This window comes from Protopterus annectens, chromosome 3.part0, assembly GCF_019279795.1.
Source record: "Protopterus annectens isolate FY-2018-M chromosome 3.part0, PAN1.0, whole genome shotgun sequence".
In the NCBI taxonomy this organism is placed as follows: Eukaryota; Metazoa; Chordata; order Ceratodontiformes; family Protopteridae; genus Protopterus; species Protopterus annectens.
The window spans coordinates 1,404,320,239-1,404,339,676 of NC_056731.1; the positions used below are offsets into that span (position 1 = coordinate 1,404,320,239).

Below are 19,438 nucleotides of genomic sequence, written 5' to 3' on the forward strand. Positions count from 1 at the left end.
CACCCAGACAGTAGATGAGCAAAACCCAGAAACCTTAAATACCCACTCCTCTTGGTGATGGGTCTTTGGATGGCCAGAAACCCTTTGCTTTATTTCCAGGATGTGTCCGAAGAAGATGTCTTCCAGGGAGACCTAGGATTCCCCCTCCTCTTCCTCTGAGTCAGCATCTCTGATCAGGGCTTCAAACCCTAAGGGGTTGGAGGTTAGCATAATAGCTAAGGTATTAACCTTACAGACACATGGTACAAGGTTTGATTTTCACCTTTAGGGGAACTTGGTTAGGCTTAAAATGACCCACAAAGGCAGCCTAGTTCTGACCTGTGACCCTAAGAGAAGTCAACATGCCTCCTTTTTCGACTGTTTCTTTTGCCTTTCTTCAGGAGGATGCTTTAAAGAAGTCTGTAAATCTAAATGGGGACTCGTCAAGTGAGGATCCTTGAGGTTAAATGAAGTTGGCTTTCCCTGACTGAGAGGATGGTTGGACAAAGCTGCAGAATGTAGAGAAGTCTGGATGGAGCTAAACACATTTAAGGAACCTCCTTTCTAGATTTGAGAGAACCTTTTCAAATGCTTTGAATGCCAAACTTGTTTGGAACTGGACATGGCCTTCCAGGACCCAAAGACCCTAAGGAAGGGACTTATTCAGCCACAGCTCTGCTCCAAAACTGACATTTGAGCCAAGCTGTATAAGACCAAGGCACCAAAGAGAAGACTGTTCGAAAAACATTAGCATCAAACTGCACCCCCAAATCTCAGTACCGGACACCTCAGCTGTGAGACCCTTTGCAGTCCACTGGAGCCCTAGTCAAAAGAGTAAGGGAAAACACCGGAGTCTAAGTGGAAGTTGCTGTCAGCCAGATGTGATTCTCTCATAAATGTCACTTGGTATTATGGAACCCTTGACCAAGGATCAGATCGGGGAATGAGAAACTAAAAGGCGAGCTGACTGGGAAAGACCAGGAGTCCACAAAGGAGGGGTTGCTGGGAGAAGTCCCATTTGAGTCTGAGTTTGAAGAAGTTTCCTCATCCTATCTACATCTGTTTCAGAAAGGCTTCTCATCAGCTGAAAGGACATGAGGGAAGTTGACACCGGTGGTGGTCTAGGAGATCAGTGTCTGTCCTGGAGGATGGGCAGATGAAGTCTAGTACTTGCTGGTTCTGGGAAGAAGTGGCATGTAGGAGGAGGAGTTTGGATCTGTTCTTGTTCTGATATGGTGTCAGATCCATCATTTTAGGATTTTTTGGTGCTGACCGCGACTAGAGAGTCAGATCTGGGTACCTCTTTCTGGGTCTGTCTTTTCTTATTCTCCTTTCTGTCTTCTCTTTTTTCCTCTCCTTTCCTTTTGTATTCTTAGGTCTGTCTGAGTTGTTACAGAAAGGAGAAGTTGAAGTAAGAGTTGATTCTCCTGCTTTGGCAAGAGGACCCTCTAAAACTAGTTTATTTTGATATTCCACTAGAGCCTTGTACCCAAAGGAGGTTCAGAACTTACACTCAGCATTAAGATGGCCTGCCCCCAAGCAGTAAACATAAATTGTATATGTCTTGTGGGGAAATCTTTTGCTACAGGCAGTTAAATTTTTAAAGCCAGAAGCCTTGTCAGACACGTAAATTTTTTTTTTAGATAACTCTCTCGCATATTAAACAAACAAGGGAGAAAATAAAAAAGACAACAAAATAACTCTCAAAAACTTACAAATACAGTAACTACTAAAGATAGTATAGCAACTATGAAGAATATTTTTTTTATATAGGTAGATAAGGTGGAGGAAAATTTCCCAGGAAAGAGAAAGTTTTAGCGAAAAATAGAAGTCAAAGATTAAGAAACAACCCCTGAAAATAGCACTATACTAGCTACCAAACCCTAAATTCTTAAAAGAAAATGTATTTGACAAATGTTGACTTTGCTGTCACTGAGCCCTTGGGGATCATGTTTGGTCTCTTCAGTTGGTAAACGAGACTTGAGGTACTACATGAAATGGGGAGGGGGTTATGGACTTGAGCCCCTGGATAAAAAAGCTTAGAAAAAGGCACCATGGTTGGATCAAGTTGGATCTGATAAACCCGTTCATCGAGTCAGAAAAAAATAACATTGAAGTTGTTTGCTTCATCCCTTGAATTGTTGCTAAATCACTGTACCTCTGGCTTAAGCTCTAGTGATCAGGAGTCACCAGCAAGGGCACCCGCAGGAGGTGCAAGGGGGTGCACTTGCACCCCCCTGGAATCGGCTGACTAGACAATTTCAAACAAAGTTTTTTTTGTTTTGTGCGTTCTTCTTTAAGAAGATAGTGCATTCTTCTTTAAGAAGTCTGTGTTAACAGTCCAGTCGCGGGCGGGCTGACATCATCAAGTCTGTGCTAACAGTCCAATCGCGGGTAGGCGTGCTGACATCATCGCTGTTTGAGAGCGGGAACTTAGATGGGTTATTCGAGCGGGAACGGAAGATAGGACACCTTCAGGTAGAGGAGTTTGAGAGCGGGGACTCAGACGGAGTATTCGGGAACGGAAGATGGGACCCGTTCAGGTTAGAGGTAGGTGTATATGTGTGTGTGTGTGTGTGTGTGTGTGTGTGTGTGTGTGTGTGTGTGTAAAATGCCCCAAGTGTACATGGTGGTGGGTAGAGAATAAGGCTTGAACCCTGTACCTTGGGCCCAAGTGGCAAGAGCCTGAATTCCCTACCCACCACCATTTGTAAAAATATTGCAGGATTTTCCCTCATACTTTTTCTGTTCCTCGTAAAATCTGTGGTTTCTGCATTTGTGTCCTTGTTGCCTGACAACTAAATGTTATTATCTGGTTTTATTCTTGGCTGTCTGGAGTGTTTCTCCCTGAGCCTCTGCTAAAAAAATTAGCTTTTTTTTTTTTTTTTTTCAAAGTCAGACTTTCCTGGTTAATAAATGCAAATGGACACATTTCAGTATCGGACTTCATATTCTTCAGAAAGTGTATGGTAACAAAAGCAAGCTTTTATTCTAGCAATTTTCTAAGTGTACAAGATGGATATTTGAAATGTATCCCTGTGTTTGGGACTGTATTCCCCCCATTATTGGCTTCATCCAGGTTTTGTGCTAGGGTTGAGAGTTATGGTAAGAATTGAATTCACTGAATATGTTTGGGGGCTGTATTCACCCAGTATTGGCTTTGTTCAGGTATTTATTGGCTTCATCCAGGTATTTATTGGCTTCATCCAGGTTTTTTGCTAATGTTGAAAGCTATGGTAAGAACTGATTTCACTGAAAATGTTTGGGGGCTATATTCTCTCATTACTGGCTTTGTCCGGGTGTTATTTGCTAAGAGGTTGAGAGCTATGGTGAGAACTGAATTCACTGAATGTTTGGTGGTTGTAGTCACCCATTATTGGCTTTGTTCAGGTCTTTTGTGCTAAGAGGTTGACAGCTGTGCTATGGTGAGAACTGAATTCACTAAATGGTAAAGTTTCAGTCTTCCTCTTTCACAAAACAGCTGATTTGGCGTAGTGGTATGTTGCTTTGACTGTTTTGCACGGGATCCCCTGGGTTCAAGACGTGGCAGTGAAATGTATGGTGGTAACGCAGCATTTTATTCTAGCAACTTTCAAACATTATACAAGCAATGTTTAAAATGTGTCCCTCCTGTTTGGCCTTTTGCCCCCCCCCCCCCAGTAAATTTCGGCTTTTTCCAGATTTCTTGTGCTGCAAAGTTCAGAGATACAGCTGAGTGTCGAGTAGATTTTACAAGGAGCTGAGAGCTGCAGGGGAGCAAAAGTTTAGTGCTGCTTATGTTTAGTCTGCTTGCATTGTTAATAGCACAACAGATAGTGAGTGTACTTGCTTTAGATGCTGAAGGCTGTGGGTTCTACTCCCACAGTAGGTAAATGCATTGCTGATGCTGTATTGTGTTGTAAAGGGGGTGGATGCTGCAGTCCTTTTGGCAAAGATACCTAGTAACTATGAACCTGTTAACAGTTTGCTATCCATTCTCTATTGCGGTATTACTAGCTTTTCATTTTTTTTACTGCATGCAACAAAGGCAATTTATTCTTCAAGGGTAACAGGCACTTTATTTGTAGATTAAACAATGACATATAAAGTGTTTGCTAGCAGCAACCTCTATTTGTTACAAATTTCTTCAATGTGGATTTTACTACAGAGATTGTGTATATTTTTTACTGATACTGGTGGACTTGAGTAGACATTTTATGATGGAAATGTTCTGAATTGGGCAATTTTGTCATTGGTGGATGCTTTTTGTTTCTTTGTTTACTGGAAAAATTTTCAAAACAATAAATTTAAAATGCCCTTTAACAACTGTACTGTATTGTACAAGGAATATAATGTAATACAGTCAGGAAGGTGTATCAAAGAGCATGTGTATGTTATGTTCGAGGGGCCTATGATTTTGAAGACAGCCCAGAGTTAATATTTGCAATTGGCAAAATGTATTTTCTCTGAAAGTGGGTTTCAGTGCTGTTTCAATGCATATGAGTTTCAAGGTCAGAGAAGTATTAATGTTAGTCTATTTTCATTGAGACTGCATTGCTTTAATAGATATGTATTGGGGTTTGTGCTGTAAAATGCAAAATAAAACTTTCAAATGAAATCCTAAATCATCGCAGAAGTAAAGCAGTATGCACATTAGTGTTTATGGTAAATGGGGCAAAATAACCAAGGAATGGGACATTGGAATGGCTGCGGGGGGGGGGGGGGGGGGGCTCCATTTGACCATGATTTTGTGAGGGGGGGGGTAGCAAACTCAAACAGCCCCGGTTGAACTATACCTCTCAGTTGTCCATATCTTTGCAGAATTAATAGATATTTGCTGCTTATTTTTGGTTTGTTTCTCATAAAATTTGTGGTTTTCTAGCAAATCGTTTAGGAATGAAGCCATTAAATGACAGACATTGAGTTTCAGATGTCATAACCTTCAGAAAAATGCATGCTAATGCAAGACTGTCTAAGTTTATACAAGAGCAATTTTTAGTAGTGTTTGTATGTTCCCCAATATATTTGGCCTTGTTCAGATTTCCTGCATTAAGAGGTTGAGAGGTACGTGAAAATCACTTTGTAGATTAGGAATATCCAAACATCTCAATTGTCCCCAATTCTGGCTCAAAATGTTGCTCTCCCCTAATAATCCCTGCTCCAAAATGGCAATTTTGGAAGAAAATGTGGAGGGTTTACAATTATAACTGTAATGATCAGTTATAGATTACCTTTATTTCAGAAATGCATGTGGATGCTCTTATTTTGTTAGCTGCTTCAAGTTAACTGTTGATATTAAAAAGGTGTCCCTTTTTGACAGGTATTTTGCATCACATTTTGGTCTGTTTTTCATAAAATTGTGGTTTCTGGCAAATTAGTGGCAAGTCATTAAAGATTGAAGTTAGAAAATAATGGCAGACATTTGAGTTTCAGATTTTATACCCTTCAGAAAATTTGTACTAATGCAAGATCTACCTGTTCTATTAAGTTAATAAGAGCAATATTTAAAAATTGGCCTTATTTTTGGGCCTGTGTCCCACTTCTAGTTCTATGTATGGCTTTGTCCAGATTTCTTGCTCTGAAGTTGAGAGGTAGGAGTGTCAGAGCCATCACTGTCAGCCAGAGACATTTCAAATTATGACATACTTATTGCACCCCAGCCCCCATTGTAGTGGCTCGGGATGTGTCCAAGGAAGGCAAGAAGCAGTTATGCAGTAAGTGTGCAGAGTATTCCCCATCCAAGGTAGATCACAAATATGACCGTGGCTTTTCATCTGTCCTTGATTTTGCAAAATGTTCTGGTTTTCTATCAGATTTTTATACTGTTGATTTATGCTTCTTATTATTCAGGAACTGCATGCTATCACAGTGTCCTGTTGCTCTGTTTAAGTAGCCATGGTTTAATGAACATCAGGTAAGCTTGTCGGAGATTGTAAGATGCAAGTAAGCTTTAGTAAGCTTGTCGGACATTGTAAGATGCAAGTAAGCTTTAGTAAGCATATTGTTAAAGAATTGCCAGCATTGAAAGCCTTTTCGTTGTTGCCATGCAGAGAATATTTACATAGCTAGATAATGTATAAGCCTTGGGTATTGAAATGCATATGACAGTATTTGTAATAAAAGGACAGGATTACAGTATTTTCAGAAGCTCATTACATTTTATTGGAGACCAGTGTCTTATAGCAGTGTCTGTGTGTTAGTACACTTGTAGTTGGGTGGCTTTAATGGTATATGGTAAATAAGGATTGCTACCTTACTTAAAAGCCAAGCCCCGCAACAACTAGCTCCACAATGAAGTCAAAACACAATAGCTCTGGTGGGTAAATGTACTCTGTAGTAATCAAAAAAGGCAAATGTTTGAAATGACTACAGCTTATGTGCAAACACAATAGGTAGTGATGAAACAATGCTCTGCTAAAAATGCTTTAATGCTCCACATTGCTGAGCTGCAATCACTAGCTACCAGGATTTCACCCACTTCAGATCAAGCACGGTGCCGTTCAGTGCAACCTTCCCAGAACTAATTCAAGTCTGACCAGAATTATTTGGTGTGTGTGTATAAGAGGGAGGTAGCATACCCCTCAGCTGTCCAGATTTTTGCCCCATATTCCTCTTAAAAGGATTGAAGTTGCTAAATAATGAGACATTTCAGTTTTAGATGTCATGTCATTTAGAAAAATGCATACTAACACAAATCCTGTTACTCTTGCAATTTTCTGAGTGCCATATTTATAATTTGTCCCTATTTATTTTAGGCTTTGTCAAGATTTCTTGCACTAAGGGTGAGGCCTTGAGGGGTGTGGTATCTTTGTAAGAGAGAGAAAGTGAAATGCCCAAGTTAGAGTTAGCAGGTGGAATTTTCAAGTGCATTTTCAAGGAACTGTGAGTTTTAAGGGAAGCGAAGTTCACTGCTGCTCATGCCAAGTCTATTTACAATGTGCAACCATTTTGTTTAGCAAATGGTATCTCTATTGTGGTATAAAGTTTTAAAGCTATGTTAGTAGCACCACAAGTAGAATACTTGCATCTTAATATAAAGGCTTGAGGTTCTATTCCTACAGCATATACATTTGTATGCTGCAGTCCTCAGGATGTCCTCCTTTGGATGAGATGCCTAATAACTATGAACCTGTTGTTCAGCTTGTCATCCATTTTCTATTGCAATATACCAGCTTACCATTTTTTTTAATTTAACATAGGCAATTTATTCTTTGACGGCAGCAGGCACTGAATTTGTAGATGAAACACTGAAATATACAAGTGTTGCTGTATAATACAAGGGTAATAATTCAATTATATATTATAATTAATACAATCAGGTAAATCAAATAACTTTTGCATGGCCCTAACGGTGTGCAAGGAGCCTATTGCTTGAAAACAGTTCAAAGGTAAATAACCTGCCACTGGCCAGATGCATTTTCTTTGAATGTGGGTTTCAATGCCATTTCATTGAATGTGAGTTTCAAAAGTAGAGAAGCTTTAATGCCAAGTCTGTTTTCATTGTAAGACTATTGCTTTGTTTAGGTTTAGTAAATGTCTCAGTGTTTGGGTTATAATGTTTGAAATAAAAGTTGTAAATTAAATCCAACTGCCTGTAATCATTGTAGAACTAAAGCATAACACAGTATGCACACAGATTTGAACAGTGCCTACAGTAAATGGGGAGAAATAGCCAAGTAATGGGACGCTGGAATGGCTGTGTGGGCGGGGCTTGGGCGGGTGGACTTGGGCGGGGCTGTGTTGACAGGGGGCGGGATGAGCTATGTGGGTGGGGCTCTGGGTTTGCACCCCCCTGCAAAAAATCCTGCGGGCTCCCTTGGTCACCAGTATCTTCTTACCAGTCAATGTGTATTTACATTTTTCGAATAGACTTTGATTTAGTAGTTCTCTTGACAAGACACATTTTTCAACTGTTTCATAAGAGTTGTGCACATTAAAAAAACGCTTCACCTCTTATGCAAGCATCTTGCTTTCCTGTGCAACACATACCTCAGTTATTCAGTCTGCAATTTAAGTGACTTATTTTAGTAAATGTGCAGCACTTTGTGGGGTTAATAAGACACTCACTTTGTATGTCTTTTCAGTAAATCAGCAAATCGACCAAGTACACAACTAAATGGTACAGAGATTTCGCTGACTGAAATGCTGTTAAACAGACAAACCTCTCTATTATGTTTTTAGAATCCATCAAAATACCTTTTAACCAGTGGGTAGATTTTTAGAAAAAGGTAGTTCCACCTCTTGAGGTGGCCATCAGTTCATTCACTCCAAGGGAGTGTCTGTCAGCTTGCAACCTGATTTTTAGACTGTTCGTAGTTATCACAGCTGTAGATGGCATTGCCTGTTTTTCCAGCTGCAACAATGTTCTCATTTCTGTGCTCCACTCTTCAAGTATTAACTTCTCTCTCTCAAGCCTGATGTAAGACCAAAGTGCCAGCTTTACCTTTAAGGTTACAGACAAAGCAAAAAATTGTGGAAAAGGCTTCAAGCTGGGGACAGTCTGTAAATGCTTGAGTTATTAACTTCTCAATTTCCAGTTTTAGCAGGGTGGAGTAGAAGTTTGTGAACACGTTAGGAGTGTCTCTCCAGAATCTGGGCAGTTGAGAGGTATTACAAGTTTCTTTTTGAGAACTGTATTACAAGTTCCTTTTGAAATATTTACTTATGTGTAATCGGCACTAAGCTCATGAAACACACTTCTGGCCTGTTTTTTTTTGTTTGTTTGTTTCCCAGTTTAACAGTAATTTACACAACACAATGCTGCTTTTCATATTTTGCAGCAACTAACGGAAGGTGTTCCATTTGCTTTTTTGATATTGCATTGCAACCGTTATGTTACCCAACATAGGTGACCTTCACATGCGTATGTTTGATTCATTCGCTTTGACTGTTGCACTTGTAAGGGATAAAACATGCATGAAAATTAGTACAAGTATAGGCGCAAACAGTATATTTCTTTTTGTAAACACTTTGAAAACATTGGTACTTCTGTCACTTTCACGTGTAGCATTTGTTGAAGATGTACAGTTCTGAAAACTGGATTGGTACAGCAAGCCCAGGGAACTGTCATTTATTGGAAGGTCCAAGAAACCTCTACCCTCACTTGTAGTTTTGGATCCTTTTTATCCCAGCTTTCACTTTTTTGTAAAACTTTAATTTCCTTGTCTTGGATTGAAAAGAAAGGAAAGCTGAGAAGAAAACCCACCCTTTATAAGTTTAAAATTCTAGGCTCTTCTCCCCTCCCTTCTCTATGCCGCCCCAGTCCTAACTAACATTCAGTCCACTACCCTGGCCAAACTCCAACAAACATGCCACAAAATAGGAAGATTTGTCGCAAACGCCCCTTATAACTCGCACCATTGCCTTGCACTCAACTCTCTACAATGGCTTGAACTTTCACAACTGCTATCACGATTTCAAATCACACACTCCATACTACACAAACCATCCTCCTGCCCTGCTCTCTCTTCCTTAGTATCCACCTATATTTCCACCCGCACACTCCGCACCTCAAACCAGCAACTCCTAGACATTTACCAACTTAAGAAAACTGTCGGTAAACTACTGTATAAATCCTCTGTATCCCAGGCTTGGAATAAACTTCCAACACACATACGCTCTATTACCCACCCTATTACACTTTAAAAAAGAACTCCGACTTCACTTAACACCAAAACTTGTACCTGTCATGACCCTACATAACTCCACTACAGTCCTTTATCCTAATATTTTCTGATTTTTCCCTCATATTACCTTAGCATTTTAATCTACTACCCTTCCACCTTATACATGTATTTTCATCTCTCTCAGCTCACAATTGTACTGTTCCTAAAATACTACTTCCTCAACACACCCACTGCTCCACCACTTCAAAACTTTTATGGATTGCTCTGACAGCTGTATTGCTGAACATGTACCACAAAAAAAAATTACTATTGTTGTGTATATATCTCCAGATCTGATGTACCTTACTTATTTTTGTATCTTAAACTGTGAATTTCTATGTATTGTAAACTGAAGATTTATGTATTGTAAACTGAACGTTTATGTGTTGTAAACTACAATACTGAACATTTATGTGTTGTAAACTGTAACTGGAGCTTTTCTCCTTGGGGGGTCTCCACTGAAGATGGGTCTCTGGTCCAGCTGGACAAACCCGGTTAACAAATGTCAGTAAATAAATATTTAACCTGTTTCATGCTGCGGCAGAAGAATTTATCTCCGCCTACTTGACATACCATAGACAAAAGCAAATCTGCATAATGTTGTGGAACTTGTCTACACTGCCTTTGCTGCAGACAGGGAGTAAAAAGGTGTCTTGTACGTAGCTGCCCCGTTAGAAGATTGAAAAGACTGCATTGCTTGATCTTCAGAATGCAACAGCAGTGTGAAACTTGCTGTTAGACATAAAAATATGCAGTGGGAACTCCATCTTTTTTAAGGTTTTGATGCAGTTGTTGGAGCCTTTTTTTTTTTTTTAAGTGCAAAATCTTTAGAGGCAATAGTAATTGTCGTGTGAATGCCACAAGAAATGAGTTAATTTATCATGCTCAAGGATTATGGATTTGCTTAAGTGTTTGGGGTGGGATGGTGGAATGGTGTTTGTCAGTACTTGAGCTACAGAGTTTACAGCCTTTGAAAAACCAAAAACCTGCAAATCTGCTAATCTGTTCTGTTGTGGATTTAAAGTTAGAATAGATTAGAGTAGCTCTGAGAGGGCACATCAGGTCAATTCTGGCAAAAAGTACAAAGTAATTGGATTGCAGGAGCTGTGCAAGATGACTTTGAAGCTTACTACTGTGCTGACTTGTTCACATTTGAGGAAATGTATAAAAAGCACAATCCACTTAATGGAACAACACTCGATCAGGTTGGATGTCGGCAATAAAGGCTGTACGCAGCTTCCCTTAAAAACAGTTTAATGAGTACAAGATGTCATTAAAATTCAAAGATATAAAGAAAACCACTTCAAACAATGTTAAGCGCTTTCATCTGCCATCCGGCAGACTTCATCAGAACAATTTACTTTGGCTGCTACTCCCTTTTTAACTCAAAATCGGCGCCAAAATTTCATGACAAATCATTAGCTAGTAAGATTTAAAGGTACAGACACTTACAAACAGTATAATGGCTACTATCCTATACTTTGTATTGGTTGTTAAAACCATATATTGTAAAAGGAAATTTATATTAACCCAGGAAGTTAATAACTCTATAAAAATAGAGTAAATTATACAATAAATGACTTGAAATTATACATATATTAACGAGTGAATAAATATACAATGTCATGTTCATATCCTTAGATATTCACTACTAATTCCATGTGCATTATGCATATTATGTACCAAATTCTCACTATACTGTATATCACATAATACAATATAATAGTCCATATGATTCTGATTCATAGTGCATATACTTATACATACATAGTAATAATAAATAAATAAATATAATACAATAAATAAATAATTAAAATTCTATTATTATATACATAAGAAATTATTTATTATTATTGTTACTTAAAAACTCATAGGGTTTAGATTTAATAAAATTTAATAAAATTCATTGTCCCCAAATGTGACATATGGTTAGAATAGGTGCTAAGCTAGTACAAAACCACTTATGGATATAATACTGGTTATTATCTCATTAATAAAAAAGGCTTTATGCTAACATAATCATTGAGGCCAGGTTTCGTTGTGGCATCAGTAAGAATTTGCCAATTGCTCTCTCTACATGCAAGTCTGATTTTCCAGGCCCCTCCCCATGGGTTAATGTACTCTTTGTCTATAATTGTAAAATAAAACAGATGGTGTTCTCCTGCTTCACTGATGTGTTTATAAAGTGCATTATTCGTATCTTTGCATTTAATCTTATAATAATGTTCGTAAATTCGTTGTCTCAGTTGTCTTTCAGTTTTTCCTATATAGAATGCAGGGCATTCTATACACTTTGCTAAATAAACCACCTGTTTTGTGTAACAATTTCCATTCAAGCTGTTAATCTTTGTCCCATTCATGTTTTCCAGTTTGATATAAGACTGGGTGTTAATATAATAACACTGCTTGCATCTCCCACATTTCTTGGTGGGGTTATATACTAGCTCTTTACGAACCTCTTCGTACCCTGCTCTTTCAAGTAATTTCTTTATATTAGGGGCAGTCTTGTATACTATTTTCGGGTACGATCCTATTTTGTCCGTGTCCGCCTTTGAAACAGTAACTATGTCCCAATGCCTTGTTAAAATCTCCTTTATACTGTCAACATAAGGTGTGTATGTGAGGACACAAACTCTACCTGTTTGGAAACTATTGGTGGATCCTACCTTTACCTTATGTTCATACTTCCCTAATAATGAAATATACTTATCATTCCATTGTTTGGATACATAGTTGATTGTATCATCTATAAGAAGCCTGGGGTATCCTCTATCAAGGAAAAGTTTTTAATTAATTGCATCTCTTCCTCCATTTCCTTTTTGTAGATGACATCCTAGCCCCTCTTATGCATTGTCCTTTTATAATATTCTTAAAAATGTGTCTAGGATGGTTACTGGTATAATATACATAATCATTGGAGTAGGTACTTTTCCTAAATACCTTTGAGGCAAATTCATTATCGTTAGTTTTAAAAATATATGTATCTAAAAACGCTATACCCCTGTCACTATAGTTACATGTAAATTTAAAATAACTGGTGGTGCCATTTATGTATTCCATAAACTTGACAATTTCGTCATTTGATCCCTTCCACAAAATAAAAATATCGTCTAAAAATCTAGTGTAGAACTTAATATTGGAGCTGTACACACTGTTGTTCAATACATATTTAGATTCCCAATCCAGCATGACCAAATTGGCAAAAACGGGTGCGCAAAGCGCACCCATTGCTACCCCTTTCCTTTGTTTGAAAATATTTTCTTCAAACACAATGTAGTTGTGGTCCAGGACTAAGGACATCATATCTACTATTAAGACTATCCTATCCCAACTTAATGTTGAATGATTCCTAAGGCTGTTACTAAAACTCTCCAAACCTTCTTCCTTAGGGATACTGGAAAATAGGTCACAAACATCAATCGTGACAAATTTGTAGTCCATATTCCATAATAGTGGTGTCAATTTTCCTAAAAAATCCCATGAATCTATAGTAAGATGCGGAATATTTTTATATACATGCTTGGTCCATCTATCTATTACTTGCCCTATGTTAAAAGTTTTAGATTTGGACCCTGATACAATCGGTCTGAATGGTGGATTAGTTATAGATTTATGTATTTTAGGTATACCCACTATATGGGCTAGAATAGGATTTTCAACACAAATAAATTCATAGATATCCTGTGTGAGTCTATTATTTATGAAATATTCTTCGATAGCTGAATCAATGTATCTATATCCTGTAATCACTTCGTTCATAGATATGCCATCATAATTTCCTGATTTCTCTAATATATTCAAAATAGCTGTTTTATATTTTGAACTAGGGTATATAACAACTCCACCCCCTTTATCGGGTTTCATTATTCTGATATCTTTATTTTTAATTAATTCATTAAGGCATTTCCTTTCTTTTACTGTCAGGTTGTCCTCATACTCATTATTCTTATCTTTATTTCTTACATGATTTTTATTGTACCAATATATCTCCTTGCATACTATCTTTTCATAGTTCAATATACTGGGATTATTTATAGGCATATATGCACTTTTTTTCTTTATCTCACATATAGGTGTAACTGATTTATCCCCTATTTTATCAAATTGTATCGCAAGATTTAATTTTCGACAAAATAATTTAATTTGCTTGATGGTGTCCACCAGTGAAAATTTAAAATTTGGTATAAACTTCATACCTTTTGCTAAAAGACTATAAAACTCTGTTTGTATAACATAATCAGAATAATTGTAAACCTTAAAACCATTGTATGTACTTAATATATGCTCTATATCACATCCTGGTGGGCCCCCCCACTAGTGTTCAGTATATGCACGTGGGCTGATTCAGTTGTGGTAGGGGTCGGTTGAGATGAATTCTTGTTTAAAATTTCCTGTAAGTTGGATTTTGGTCGTAATAGTTCTTCCTGAACTCTGGGTGGTATCTGTCCCCTTGAAAATTTCCTTTTTTCCCCCCTCTCCCTTCTCTCTCACTAAATCTCCTATCCATGTATACCATTTTCCTTTCCTGTGGCCAAATATATGCTTTCTGTAATCTATATGCTTCAACATCACGATCCAATTTACCATTCTTCCTGTTATGCATGTTAAATGCTTGTTTGTCTGCTGAGAAAAATTGTTTCTCATATAAATCTTTCCACGCCTGAAAATCACTATGTGATAAAATGCTTTCATTAATTAATTCTACTTCATTGATGAGAATGGACAGTTTCTCGTCATTATGTTTCATTATTAATTTCATATATTTATAGCCAAAATCATCAAACAAATTATTAAATTCAAATTTTACACTGTCACTGTATGTGAGTCCCATAGGTAATTTAAAGAATCGAAGGCCCTTAGGTACTACTTGTATATCTATACATTTAGATAGATAAGCATTATCCACTTTAATGTTTTTTATAGAAGAAAGTTTTTTTCCAAAATTAAATATCATATCCTTTATACTATTCCTCTCCTTATTCTTTGAAATAGATGAAGGTACTTGGTATACTTTGTCAAAATTACATTCATCATTAATAAATTGATTAAATACATCATTGTTAAAATATTCTGTTTTACTATCTTTTTATATTGTATCTCATTAACACAACAAGCATCCTTTATGGGAATAGTCATCTGATTTTTTACAGTACCTTTGTTAGTGCATGTGTCCCTTTTACTCAAAGTCGAGTAAGTTTTGAAGATAGGGTATGCCTTAGGTTTAGCTCCACGGCTCTCTATTTCAGCACGGTTGTGTAGCAGGCTGAAATCAAATGTAAAATCTTTATCGGGGGAAAGCACAAAATCTCCAGCGATGCTTGCCGAGTGTTCAGTGCACTATACTCCACTTCTCGTTGTCCATTAGGTATGTCCAAGTCGATGCTAGTGTCTGTAGATAAAATAATCTCTTTTTTGGAGCAGCAATGTTTATCGGAAGAAGAATGCGGGATGTTTCCGATACCTACAGTGGTTTTGTACTAGCTTAGCACCTATTCTAACCATATGTCACATTTGGGGACAATGAATTTTATTAAATTTTATTAAATCTAAACCCTATGAGTTTTTAAGTAACAATAATAATAAATAATTTCTTATGTATATAATAATAGAATTTTAATTATTTATTTATTGTATTATATTTATTTATTTATTATTACTATGTATGTATAAGTATATGCACTATGAATCAGAATCATATGGACTATTATATTGTATTATGTGATATACAGTATAGTGAGAATTTGGTACATAATATGCATAATGCACATGGAATTAGTAGTGAATATCTAAGGATATGAACATGACATTGTATATTTATTCACTCGTTAATATATGTATAATTTCAAGTCATTTATTGTATAATTTACTCTATTTTTATAGAGTTATTAACTTCCTGGGTTAATATAAATTTCCTTTTACAATATATGGTTTTAACAACCAATACAAAGTATAGGATAGTAGCCATTATACTGTTTGTAAGTGTCTGTACCTTTAAATCTTACTAGCTAATGATTTGTCATGAAATTTTGGCGCCGATTTTGAGTTAAAAAGGGAGTAGCAGCCAAAGTAAATTGTTCTGATGAAGTCTGCCGGATGGCAGATGAAAGCGCTTGACATTTGAGGAAGAGAAAAAAAAACGTTGCATCTAGTATGAATTGTTCAAAGTGGAATTGAAATACATTCTGGAACTCTGTAGACAAAGCAGTAAAACAAAATCAAGTTAGTAAGGCAAGTCCTATGACTGCCAAAACAAGCATCAAAACAAAATGTGCACCACGACTCCTTGCCAACAAACTAGAACAGTTGCATTTTCATTCCTGCAGACAGAGAATGTTCCTTGATGCTTTTTCACCCTTTCCACTGATGTCCAGGGTAGTAATTATTCTGAATTGAGAACAACTCCCAAAAATCATTGTGGTGACCCCTTTTGGCCCAGGCAGCATTGGTGATTCTTTGTTATGGAATTGGCTGAGGGCAATTGCCACAAGCTTCCTCGCAAGCCAGAGGGAGATTGATGCATCCCAATCTAATTCCAACAGACTGCCTAGATTGTTCAATTTTAATACCTTTTAGATACTTATTTCATGAGGACATGCAGTAGGTACTAAAAAGGCAAGAAAACTGCTATTACAAAATCCTGTAGTAGTAAGTGGTAGCGTATTTTTTTAGCTGTTGCCTAGGCAGTAACCAGGGGCCTATCAGGTATTTTGTACCAGTGGTGGTCAAAGATTTGTTAAGAGTTGCCTTTAGCTGGCCTTACCTAATCATCTAAAAAATTTAATCTTGCAACCATTTCATCATGTCTGCCAGTGGATACGTCTTTCTCCTCTGTGATAAAATAGTTTCTGAAAGGAGTTTTACACCCGTGACCTCTTTGTAAACAGGTTGCTGTCCCTTGAGATCTCAACTTTTTGCTGGAAAGTTGACTGCCACCTTTTGAAACTGCTCATCAGACTGATTTAAGGTTCTTGACTTGGAAAACTGCAGTTATTGTTGCTCTGACATCTAACAAAAGTGTGTGTGAGTTGCAAGCTGTCATGGGTGAATCTTACCTTGTATTCCACAGAGATAGGGTCACGTTAAGAACAAACTCCTGTACTCCCCAATCTCCCAATTATCTATCCAGAACCTAAAAACAAGAGAGGAAGGATTCTGTGTATTCATGATGTGCATTAGCAGTTAAGGTACCATCTTGACCAGCCTAAGTCCTTAAGATAAGCTGATCAGTTGTTTTTCTTATCAACGGTTTAAATTTCCAGGTGGTTATCCTCTGGTATTGCCTTTTTATTTGCGCCATGGCAAATCCATTTCAGGCATTGTTATAGCCTTGTTTTTGTTGGCATACTATAAAAGGGATTTACTGTAGAAATATAGTAGAGGCAGCTACATGGCCCTCTGTGTATAGGTTTACAGAGCATTCCAAACTGGTTTCCTACTTTAAGTTCAGGGCTAACTTTGCTAGGTCCATACTCCAGGGGCTATTTGGTCCTAATCCTTCCTCCTCCGGTTATTGTAATCTACTCGTATAGCTGTGGGCTGTCTAACTCCAGCCATGAGAATGATGAACATAGTACAGATGAGTGTTTCACACACCATAACAGTAGATGCTTGAATCATTTAGTGCTGTAGTAGCTGCACACTCCCTTCTTATTTTTTTCTGTATATAGTTAATTTTTAAAGTAAATGCTCTCTCCCTAACTTTTTTGTGTCTCTAGTTGAGAAAGCAGTCCATTTTGGAGCAAGAAAGCCCTGAGGAAACTGGCACCCAGGCTGCTGTTTTCTCTGTCGGGATCTAGATACACAGCAGCCTGGGTACATGTGTGGAGAGCACCCAGAGACCTATGAAGACAAGGCCAGCTGTTCTATCCTGGGCAAGATATAACTTGTATAGCTTTAGGCTACTGCAGCATTCAGGAATTCAAACTTCAACACTTATGGCAAGTCCAACTTGCGCAATTGTACTTTCTGGTCTGTTCTTTGGAGCTGTATTAGGAATATATGTGCAGCAAATTCACCTTTTGATGAATGCTTTCTGTGGTGAAATACCAGTCCACTTGCTTATCTAGACTTTATTAAATGTTTTTCATTTTTTTGTCCTCTACCTTTTCTGTTACTTCTATGAATATCAGTTTTTCACTTCGGGTATGTCTTCAAGTTCAGTTATTTTTTCTTTAATCTCCTCTTGAGATGTTTCATATTAGACTACTTTTTTCTCTTCAGTTCTGTATTTTTCTGTACCTCCAACAGGTCATCAGCATGCTTTCTGAGCATGTTCTCTATCTTTACAAGTTTTTTGTTTTGATATAGTCTCCCAAAGTTCCAGTTGCATTAAAGATACCTGTAAGTGTGTATATGCGTGTGTGTATACATGTGTGTGTGTATGTATGTGTGTGCGTGTGTGTGTGTGTGTGTATATATATATATATATATATATATATATATATGTGTGTGTGTGTGTGTGTGTGTATGTATGTATATATATATATATATATATATATATATATATATATATATATATATATATATATATATATGTATATATATATATATATATATATATATATATATATATATATATATATATATATATAGGTTCATAGGTTGGTACTAGGCTATCAGCCGTAGGGCCTATACAAGCCTAGCCATAACAATTCCCTGGCTATTTCTTCCCACATTATTTACTTTCCTGGACCCCTGTCTAGCAGGGCGACTGACGTGATCCCTGGGGTGTATTTCCTTTCTCCCATCCAAACGTCAAGGTTCCTCTTGAAGAGGTCCAAAGAGGCACTCTGCTTGACATGTATGGGCAATCTATTCCAGAGTCTGGGGAGTCTCTGGGTCAGGAACCTATCCCTCCAGCATGTTTTGTTTATTGTGATGACGAGGTTTAGATCCCTGAAGCGTGTAGCTCTGAGGGATTGAGATTTCTTTAAGTGTAGCATGTCCAACAGCTCTGGGTTTGACATGGCCTTGTATGTTAAGCAGAGATCGCCTCCGAGTAGACGATATGCGACAGAGTATAGCTGGAGTTTAAGGCGGTCAGCGTAGGGCATCTGCTTTAGGCCTGTGATTCTTTTAGTGAGGTATTTCTGAGGCCTTTCCAGTTGTTGCAGATGTCTTGAGAGGTACATACCAAATGGGGCGTTGTATTCTATAATGGGTCTAATGAGGGATGAGTACAGTTGGACAATGACCTCCTTTTTTCTGGATGAAAAGCCCTTCGTGATGAGGTGTGCCACATAGAAGGATTTCCTGACTGTTGTGGCGATGTGGTTATCGAAGGTGAGACCACTGTCCACCTGTGTCCCTAAGTCTCTTATCACACTTTCTGTGTTTAGTGTACTGCCACCTATATGGTAATTCATGGATACATGTTTTTTCCCAAAGGGGATAACAATACATTTCTTGGCATTGAGCTTGAGCCCATGGCTCTGGCACCAAGCATCTGTTTCTGTAAGGCCCTTTGTAGAGTATCCACATCATTTGGGGATTAAATAATGGCTCCCAGTTTGCAGTCATCTGCAAACTTTGTTAGCCAGAGTCCCTTAGTGTTGACCTGTACTTCAGAGAAGTAGATGCCAAACAAGAGCGCCCCAGGACTGAACCCTGAGGTACTCCACTTGTCACTTGTCTGGAGCTGGATTTGGAGTCGGCTACTTTTACAGTGTGGGTTCTATCAGTAAGCCATTTAGCAACCCATTGGGTGACATAGGGATTAATACCCAACTAAGTAAGTTTATCTATGATTCCAGAGTGGGGGATGGTGTCAAAGGCCTTGGCAAGGTCTAGATAGGCTGTGTGGACCACCTTACCCT

General features: G+C 37.8%; 1 protein-coding gene across 1 annotated transcript in view; it reads left to right on the top strand.

Annotated features, from left to right (window-relative positions):
• Positions 1-19,438, top strand: part of CHD7 (chromodomain helicase DNA binding protein 7) — a 2,781,650-nt gene that overhangs the window by 2,386,640 nt on the left and 375,572 nt on the right. The gene's annotated exons all lie outside the window — the stretch shown is intronic.